The sequence below is a fragment of the Triturus cristatus genome, chromosome 4_1, assembly GCF_964204655.1.
Source record: "Triturus cristatus chromosome 4_1, aTriCri1.1, whole genome shotgun sequence".
Classification (NCBI taxonomy): Eukaryota; Metazoa; Chordata; class Amphibia; order Caudata; family Salamandridae; genus Triturus; species Triturus cristatus.
The window spans coordinates 137,960,904-137,970,903 of record NC_140585.1 but is presented as its reverse complement, the minus strand read 5'-3'; the positions used below and the strand labels follow the sequence as shown (position 1 = coordinate 137,970,903).

The 10,000-nt window shown below is 39.5% G+C and overlaps 6 non-coding genes across 6 annotated transcripts; all 6 read left to right on the top strand.

Annotated features, from left to right (window-relative positions):
* The first annotated feature begins 1,375 nt into the window (after positions 1 to 1,375).
* On the top strand, positions 1,376 to 1,448 carry TRNAR-CCU (transfer RNA arginine (anticodon CCU)). The gene has a single exon. It is a non-coding gene; the product is annotated as a tRNA-Arg (tRNA).
* A 647-nt stretch (positions 1,449 to 2,095) lies between these two features.
* On the top strand, positions 2,096 to 2,168 carry TRNAQ-UUG (transfer RNA glutamine (anticodon UUG)). The gene has a single exon. It is a non-coding gene; the product is annotated as a tRNA-Gln (tRNA).
* A 1,515-nt stretch (positions 2,169 to 3,683) lies between these two features.
* Positions 3,684 to 3,756, top strand: TRNAR-UCG (transfer RNA arginine (anticodon UCG)). The gene has a single exon. It is a non-coding gene; the product is annotated as a tRNA-Arg (tRNA).
* A 795-nt stretch (positions 3,757 to 4,551) lies between these two features.
* TRNAR-CCU (transfer RNA arginine (anticodon CCU)) lies at positions 4,552 to 4,624 on the top strand. The gene has a single exon. It is a non-coding gene; the product is annotated as a tRNA-Arg (tRNA).
* Positions 4,625 to 7,727: 3,103 nt separating this feature from the next.
* TRNAR-CCU (transfer RNA arginine (anticodon CCU)) lies at positions 7,728 to 7,800 on the top strand. The gene has a single exon. It is a non-coding gene; the product is annotated as a tRNA-Arg (tRNA).
* A 647-nt stretch (positions 7,801 to 8,447) lies between these two features.
* On the top strand, positions 8,448 to 8,520 carry TRNAQ-UUG (transfer RNA glutamine (anticodon UUG)). The gene has a single exon. It is a non-coding gene; the product is annotated as a tRNA-Gln (tRNA).
* The last annotated feature ends 1,480 nt before the right edge of the window (positions 8,521 to 10,000 follow it).

Below are 10,000 nucleotides of genomic sequence, written 5' to 3'. Positions count from 1 at the left end.
TGAAACTGCAAAGTAGATTTTTAAATGCATATTTTTGTGAGATGCATTTTCGACCGGCCAGAACATATTCCTTTGGAAAAAATGATTTGAATTGGATTGGTGTGAATCTTGTTTCTAGAGGTGGTGACAGGCTTTCAGCTACTTGAATAGGTCAAGCCAGGATTCATAAAACTTATACAACCTATGTGAGTGTGAAAAATTAGCATATGCAGGAAGGAGCAATTTGTACTACTTTCAAAACAGTTTCACTCCACGTCTGGAAACGTCCAGAGCTATGTAGCGCATACAAATGAGCTTTAAACTCATGAGGAAAGAGGTTTGTATGCAAAAAGGAAAACAAAAGCATATCGTACTCATAAAATTCTCAATATATAGATTCCAAAAAAGTGCTTCCAGCGAAAAGAGCTGAAAGAACACTATGGGATGTAAACCTGAATACCTTTCAATAATATGTTCTCCATCCATGCATACCACCTACATGATAAAAATCATCTCAAGTGAACGGATGACAGCGTGGCCTAATGGATAAGGCGTCTGACTTCGGATCAGAAGATTGAGGGTTCGAGTCCCTTCGTGGTTGTTTTTGGCCAATGGTCACACAATCTGCTTTACATTCAGAGTGGAAAAAGTCTTTTCCAATACTCTTGTAGTCCTCACTTTCTCATTACTAATCATTAATAAAGTGGAGTACATACTGTAAACTCATTCAGGTTGCATCTTCAGTCTAACTACTTGTGCATTTTAGTGGCATTAAAAAGTGCTTCTATGCCGACGCAGTGAATATGTAATAGGTTTGGAGAATTTTGACGTGACAGAATGGGTTTTTAGCTTAAGTGTGTGTAGAAGAACTGCAAGGTGTGTGCCTATGTGTGCATAGAGTGGTACATGTGTAAAATCTGTATGAATTGGGCAGTTAAAGTGCTGATTTTGCCTCCGAGTAAGAAAAGTACTACACAAAATGTATAAAGGATCGGCACATTGGCTGCCTTTGCTGATGCCCCCATTGCCTAATTTGTAGTGCAATGGTTAAGTTGCAGAGTGTGGTTGAACTTGGTTAGGAGACTTAGTGCCTCTTTCCGTGTCCTACTGATGATAAGGATGGCTTGATACCATTTTCTAAGCCCAGTATATTGAGAAAAGAAGTAAGTGAAGAAGAAGTGAGGAGTCGAAAGTGGTTCTCCAATTTCTCTCCACTTGCTAAAATTGCAAAGTCTCCATTATAGCATAGAAGAGAGCGTTAAAGTCGGGGATGGAAGAGGATGAATATGGGAAGTTTACTTATAGAGAGAAGTGAGAAATGCCCTGTGTGCACACACCGGTGTCTGACCATAGAATACATTTAAATAATGCCTCTAGAAAAGAGCTATGCATGTGTGCCTCAGTGGCCTAATGGATAAGGCACTGGCCTCCTAAGCCAGGGATTGTGGGATCGAGTCCCATCTGAGGTGATAACAAAAATCCTCCCTCTTTCTTTTCCAGAAAATTAGGTAGATTTATTACATGCTTCCTCTCGGAAGTTTATGATGGATTAGGTACTTTGAAACTGTCCCATTTTACTTGTGTACACTTCACAGTCATGTTAGTGTTCTGAAACTGCAAAGTAGATTTTTAAATGCCTATTTTTGTGAGATGCATTTTCGACCGGCCAGAACATATTCTTTTGGAAAAAAAGATTTGAATTGGATTGGTGTGAATCTTGTTTCTAGAGGTGGTGACAGGCTTTCAGCTACTTGAATAGGTCAAGCCAGGATTCATAAAACTTATACAAACTATGTGAGTGTGAAAAATTAGCATATGCAGGAAGGAGCAATTTGTACTACTTTCAAAACAGTTTCACTCCACGTCTGGAAACGTCCAGAGCTATGTAGAGCATACAAATGAGCTTTAAACTCATGAGGAAAGAGGTTTGTATGCAAAAAGGAAAACAAAAGCATATCGTACTCATAAAATTCTCAATATATAGATTCCAAAAAAGTGCTTCCAGCGAAAAGAGCTGAAAGAACACTATGGGATGTAAACCTGAATACCTTTCAATAATATGTTCTCCATCCATGCATACCACCTACATGATAAAAATCATCTCAGGTGAACGGATGACCGCGTGGCCTAATGGATAAGGCGTCTGACTTTGGATCAGAAGATTGAGGGTTCGAGTCCCTTCGTGGTCATTTTTGGCCAATGGTCACACAATCTGCTTTACATTCAGAGTGGAAAAAGTATTTTCCAATACTCTTGTAGTCCTCACTTTCTCATTACTAATCATTAATAAAGTGGAGTACATACTGTAAACTCATTCAGGTTGCATCTTCAGTCTAACTACTTGTGCATTTTAGTGGCATTAAAAAGTGCTTCTATGCCGACGCACTGTATATGTAATAGGTTTGCAGAATTTTGACGTGACAGAATGGATTTTTAGCTTAAGTGTGTGTAGAAGAACTGCAAGGTGTGTGCCTATGTGTGCATAGAGTGCTACATGTGTAAAATCTGTATGATTTGGGCAGTTAAAGTGCTGATTTTGCCTCCGAGTAAGAAAAGTACTACAAAAAATGTATAAAGGATCGGCACATTGGCTGCCTTTGCTGATGCCCCCGTTGCCTAATTTGTAGTGCAATGGTTAAGTTGCAGAGTGTGGTTGAACTTGGTTAGGAGACTTAGTGCCTCTTTCCGTGTCCTACTGATGATAAGGATGGCTTGATACCATTTTCTAAGCCCAGTATATTGAGAAAAGAAGTAAGTGAAGAAGAAGTGTGGAGTCGAAAGTGGTTCTCCAATTTCTCTCCACTTGCTAAAATTGCAAAGTCTCCATTATAGCATAGAAGAGAGCGTTAAAGTCGGGGATGGAAGAGGATGAAAATGGGAAGTTTACTTATAGAGAGAAGTGAGAAATGCCCTGTGTGCACACACCGGTGTCTGACCATAGAATACATTTAAATAATGCCCCTAGAAAAGAGCTATGAATGTGTGCCTCAGTGGCCTAATGGATAAGGCACTGGCCTCCTAAGCCAGGGATTGTGGGTTCGGGTCCCATCTGAGGTGATAACAAAAATCCTCCCTCTTTCTTTTCCAGAATATTAGGTAGATTTATTACATGCTTCCTCTCAGAAGTTTATGAAGGATTAGGTACTTTGAAACGGTCCCATTTTACTTGTGTACACTTCACAGTCATGTTAGTGTTCTGAAACTGCAAAGTAGATTTTTAAATGCCTATTTTTGTGAGATGCATTTTCGACCGGCCAGAACATATTCCTTTGGAAAAAATGATTTGAATTGGATTGGTGTGAATCTTGTTTCTAGAGGTGGTGACAGGCTTTCAGCTACTTGAATAGGTCAAGCCAGGATTCATAAAACTTATACAACCTATGTGAGTGTGAAAAATTAGCATATGCAGGAAGGAGCAATTTGTACTACTTTCAAAACAGTTTCACTCCACGTCTGGAAACGTCCAGAGCTATGTAGAGCATACAAATGAGCTTTAAACTCATGAGGAAAGAGGTTTGTATGCAAAAAGGAAAACAAAAGCATATCGTACTCATAAAATTCTCAATATATAGATTCCAAAAAAGTGCTTCCAGCGAAAAGAGCTGAAAGAACACTATGGGATGTAAACCTGAATACCTTTCAATAATATGTTCTCCATCCATGCATACCACCTACATGATAAAAATCATCTCAGGTGAACGGATGACCGCGTGGCCTAATGGATAAGGCGTCTGACTTCGGATCAGAAGATTGAGGGTTCGAGTCCCTTCGTGGTCGTTTTTGGCCAATGGTCACACAATCTGCTTTACATTCAGAGTGGAAAAAGTCTTTTCCAATACTCTTGTAGTCCTCACTTTCTCAGTACTAATCATTAATAAAGTGGAGTACATACTGTAAACTCATTCAGGTTGCATCTTCAGTCTAACTACTTGTGCATTTTAGTGGCATTAAAAAGTGCTTCTATGCCGATGCACTGAATATGTAATAGGTTTGCAGAATTTTGACGTGACAGAATGGGTTTTTAGCTTAAGTGTGTGTAGAAGAACTGCAAGGTGTGTGCCTATGTGTGCATAGAGGGCTACATGTGTAAAATCTGTATGATTTGGGCAGTTAAAGTGCTGATTTTGCCTCCGAGTAAGAAAAGTACTACACAAAATGTATAAAGGATCGGCACATTGGCTGCCTTTGCTGATGCCCCCATTGCCTAATTTGTAGTGCAATGGTTAAGTTGCAAAGTGTGGTTGAACTTGGTTAGGAGACTTAGTGCCTCTTTCCGTGTCCTACTGATGATAAGGATGGCTTGATACCATTTTCTAAGCCCAGTATATTGAGAAAAGAAGTAAGTGAAGAAGAAGTGTGGAGTCGAAAGTGGTTCTCCAATTTCTCTCCACTTGCTAAAATTGCAAAGTCTCCATTATAGCATAGAAGAGAGCGTTAAAGTCGGGGATGGAAGAGGATGAAAATGGGAAGTTTACTTATAGAGAGAAGTGAGAAATGCCCTGTGTGCACACACCGGTGTCTGACCATAGAATACATTTAAATAATGCCTCTAGAAAAGAGCTATACATGTGTGCCTCAGTGGCCAAATGGATAAGGCACTGGCCTCCTAAGCCAGGGATTGTGGGTTCGAGTCCCATCTGAGGTGATAACAAAAATCCTCCCTCTTTCTTTTCCAGAAAATTAGGTAGATTTATTACATGCTTCCTCTCGGAAGTTTATGAGGGATTAGGTACTTTGAAACTGTCCCATTTTACTTGTGTACACTTCACAGTCATGTTAGTGTTCTGAAACTGCAAAGTAGATTTTTAAATGCCTATTTTTGTGAGATGCATTTTCGACCGGCCAGAACATATTCTTTTGGAAAAAATGATTTGAATTGGATTGGTGTGAATCTTGTTTCTAGAGGTGGTGACAGGCTTTCAGCTACTTGAATAGGTCAAGCCAGGATTCATAAAACTTATACAACCTATGTGAGTGTGAAAAATTAGCATATGCAGGAAGGAGCAATTTGTACTACTTTCAAAACAGTTTCACTCCACGTCTGGAAACGTCCAGAGCTATGTAGAGCATACAAATGAGCTTTAAACTCATGAGGAAAGAGGTTTGTATGCAAAAAGGAAAACAAAAGCATATCGTACTCATAAAATTCTCAATATATAGATTCGAAAAAAGTGCTTCCAGCGAAAAGAGCTGAAAGAACACTATGGGATGTAAACCTGAATACCTTTCAATATTATGTTCTCCATCCATGCATACCACCTACATGATAAAAATCATCTCAGGTGGACGGATGACCGCGTGGCCTAATGGATAAGGCGTCTGACTTCGGATCTGAAGATTGAGGGTTCGAGTCCCTTCGTGGTTGTTTTTGGCCAATGGTCACACAATCTGCTTTACATTCAGAGTGGAAAAAGTCTTTTCCAATACTCTTGTAGTCCTCACTTTCTCAGTACTAATCATTAATAAAGTGGAGTACATACTGTAAACTCATTCAGGTTGCATCTTCAGTCTAACTACTTGTGCATTTTAGTGGCATTAAAAAGTGCTTCTATGCCGACGCACTGAATATGTAATAGGTTTGCAGAATTTTGACGTGACAGAATGGGTTTTTAGCTTAAGTGTGTGTAGAAGAACTGCAAGGTGTGTGCCTATGTGTGCATAGAGTGCTACATGTGTAAAATCTGTATGATTTGGGCAGTTAAAGTGCTGATTTTGCCTCCGAGTATGAAAAGTACTACACAAAATGTATAAAGGATCGGCACATTGGCTGCCTTTGCTGATGCCCCCGTTGCCTAATTTGTAGTGCAATGGTTAAGTTGCAGAGTGTGGTTGAATTTGGTTAGGAGACTTAGTGCCTCTTTCCGTGTCCTACTGATGATAAGGATGGCTTGATACCATTTTCTAAGCCCAGTATATTGAGAAAAGAAGTAAGTGAAGAAGAAGTGTGGAGTCGAAAGTGGTTCTCCAATTTCTCTCCACTTGCTAAAATTGCAAAGTCTCCATTATAGCATAGAAAAGAGCGTTAAAGTCGGGGATGGAAGAGGATGAAAATGGGAAGTTTACTTATAGAGAGAAGTGAGAAATGCCCTGTTTGCACACACCGGTGTCTGACCATAGAATACATTAAAATAATGCCTCTAGAAAAGTGCTATGCATGTGTGCCTCAGTGGCCTAATGGATAAGGCACTGGCCTCCTAAGCCAGGGATTGTGGGTTTGAGTCCCATCTGGGGTGATAACAAAAATCCTGCCTCTTGCTTTTCCAGAAAATTAGGTAGATTTATTACATGCTTCCTCTCAGAAGTTTATGAGGGATTAGGTACTTTGAAACTGTCCCGTTTTACTTGTGTACACTTCACAGTCATGTTAGTGTTCTGAAACTGCAAAGTAGATTTTTAAATGCATATTTTTGTGAGATGCATTTTCGACCGGCCAGAACATATTCCTTTGGAAAAAATGATTTGAATTGGATTGGTGTGAATCTTGTTTCTAGAGGTGGTGACAGGCTTTCAGCTACTTGAATAGGTCAAGCCAGGATTCATAAAACTTATACAACCTATGTGAGTGTGAAAAATTAGCATATGCAGGAAGGAGCAATTTGTACTACTTTCAAAACAGTTTCACTCCACGTCTGGAAACGTCCAGAGCTATGTAGCGCATACAAATGAGCTTTAAACTCATGAGGAAAGAGGTTTGTATGCAAAAAGGAAAACAAAAGCATATCGTACTCATAAAATTCTCAATATATAGATTCCAAAAAAGTGCTTCCAGCGAAAAGAGCTGAAAGAACACTATGGGATGTAAACCTGAATACCTTTCAATAATATGTTCTCCATCCATGCATACCACCTACATGATAAAAATCATCTCAAGTGAACGGATGACAGCGTGGCCTAATGGATAAGGCGTCTGACTTCGGATCAGAAGATTGAGGGTTCGAGTCCCTTCGTGGTTGTTTTTGGCCAATGGTCACACAATCTGCTTTACATTCAGAGTGGAAAAAGTCTTTTCCAATACTCTTGTAGTCCTCACTTTCTCATTACTAATCATTAATAAAGTGGAGTACATACTGTAAACTCATTCAGGTTGCATCTTCAGTCTAACTACTTGTGCATTTTAGTGGCATTAAAAAGTGCTTCTATGCCGACGCAGTGAATATGTAATAGGTTTGGAGAATTTTGACGTGACAGAATGGGTTTTTAGCTTAAGTGTGTGTAGAAGAACTGCAAGGTGTGTGCCTATGTGTGCATAGAGTGGTACATGTGTAAAATCTGTATGAATTGGGCAGTTAAAGTGCTGATTTTGCCTCCGAGTAAGAAAAGTACTACACAAAATGTATAAAGGATCGGCACATTGGCTGCCTTTGCTGATGCCCCCATTGCCTAATTTGTAGTGCAATGGTTAAGTTGCAGAGTGTGGTTGAACTTGGTTAGGAGACTTAGTGCCTCTTTCCGTGTCCTACTGATGATAAGGATGGCTTGATACCATTTTCTAAGCCCAGTATATTGAGAAAAGAAGTAAGTGAAGAAGAAGTGAGGAGTCGAAAGTGGTTCTCCAATTTCTCTCCACTTGCTAAAATTGCAAAGTCTCCATTATAGCATAGAAGAGAGCGTTAAAGTCGGGGATGGAAGAGGATGAATATGGGAAGTTTACTTATAGAGAGAAGTGAGAAATGCCCTGTGTGCACACACCGGTGTCTGACCATAGAATACATTTAAATAATGCCTCTAGAAAAGAGCTATGCATGTGTGCCTCAGTGGCCTAATGGATAAGGCACTGGCCTCCTAAGCCAGGGATTGTGGGATCGAGTCCCATCTGAGGTGATAACAAAAATCCTCCCTCTTTCTTTTCCAGAAAATTAGGTAGATTTATTACATGCTTCCTCTCGGAAGTTTATGATGGATTAGGTACTTTGAAACTGTCCCATTTTACTTGTGTACACTTCACAGTCATGTTAGTGTTCTGAAACTGCAAAGTAGATTTTTAAATGCCTATTTTTGTGAGATGCATTTTCGACCGGCCAGAACATATTCTTTTGGAAAAAAAGATTTGAATTGGATTGGTGTGAATCTTGTTTCTAGAGGTGGTGACAGGCTTTCAGCTACTTGAATAGGTCAAGCCAGGATTCATAAAACTTATACAAACTATGTGAGTGTGAAAAATTAGCATATGCAGGAAGGAGCAATTTGTACTACTTTCAAAACAGTTTCACTCCACGTCTGGAAACGTCCAGAGCTATGTAGAGCATACAAATGAGCTTTAAACTCATGAGGAAAGAGGTTTGTATGCAAAAAGGAAAACAAAAGCATATCGTACTCATAAAATTCTCAATATATAGATTCCAAAAAAGTGCTTCCAGCGAAAAGAGCTGAAAGAACACTATGGGATGTAAACCTGAATACCTTTCAATAATATGTTCTCCATCCATGCATACCACCTACATGATAAAAATCATCTCAGGTGAACGGATGACCGCGTGGCCTAATGGATAAGGCGTCTGACTTTGGATCAGAAGATTGAGGGTTCGAGTCCCTTCGTGGTCATTTTTGGCCAATGGTCACACAATCTGCTTTACATTCAGAGTGGAAAAAGTATTTTCCAATACTCTTGTAGTCCTCACTTTCTCATTACTAATCATTAATAAAGTGGAGTACATACTGTAAACTCATTCAGGTTGCATCTTCAGTCTAACTACTTGTGCATTTTAGTGGCATTAAAAAGTGCTTCTATGCCGACGCACTGTATATGTAATAGGTTTGCAGAATTTTGACGTGACAGAATGGATTTTTAGCTTAAGTGTGTGTAGAAGAACTGCAAGGTGTGTGCCTATGTGTGCATAGAGTGCTACATGTGTAAAATCTGTATGATTTGGGCAGTTAAAGTGCTGATTTTGCCTCCGAGTAAGAAAAGTACTACAAAAAATGTATAAAGGATCGGCACATTGGCTGCCTTTGCTGATGCCCCCGTTGCCTAATTTGTAGTGCAATGGTTAAGTTGCAGAGTGTGGTTGAACTTGGTTAGGAGACTTAGTGCCTCTTTCCGTGTCCTACTGATGATAAGGATGGCTTGATACCATTTTCTAAGCCCAGTATATTGAGAAAAGAAGTAAGTGAAGAAGAAGTGTGGAGTCGAAAGTGGTTCTCCAATTTCTCTCCACTTGCTAAAATTGCAAAGTCTCCATTATAGCATAGAAGAGAGCGTTAAAGTCGGGGATGGAAGAGGATGAAAATGGGAAGTTTACTTATAGAGAGAAGTGAGAAATGCCCTGTGTGCACACACCGGTGTCTGACCATAGAATACATTTAAATAATGCCCCTAGAAAAGAGCTATGAATGTGTGCCTCAGTGGCCTAATGGATAAGGCACTGGCCTCCTAAGCCAGGGATTGTGGGTTCGGGTCCCATCTGAGGTGATAACAAAAATCCTCCCTCTTTCTTTTCCAGAATATTAGGTAGATTTATTACATGCTTCCTCTCAGAAGTTTATGAAGGATTAGGTACTTTGAAACGGTCCCATTTTACTTGTGTACACTTCACAGTCATGTTAGTGTTCTGAAACTGCAAAGTAGATTTTTAAATGCCTATTTTTGTGAGATGCATTTTCGACCGGCCAGAACATATTCCTTTGGAAAAAATGATTTGAATTGGATTGGTGTGAATCTTGTTTCTAGAGGTGGTGACAGGCTTTCAGCTACTTGAATAGGTCAAGCCAGGATTCATAAAACTTATACAACCTATGTGAGTGTGAAAAATTAGCATATGCAGGAAGGAGCAATTTGTACTACTTTCAAAACAGTTTCACTCCACGTCTGGAAACGTCCAGAGCTATGTAGAGCATACAAATGAGCTTTAAACTCATGAGGAAAGAGGTTTGTATGCAAAAAGGAAAACAAAAGCATATCGTACTCATAAAATTCTCAATATATAGATTCCAAAAAAGTGCTTCCAGCAAAAAGAGCTGAAAGAACACTATGGGATGTAAACCTGAATACCTTTCAATAATATGTTCTCCATCCATGCATACC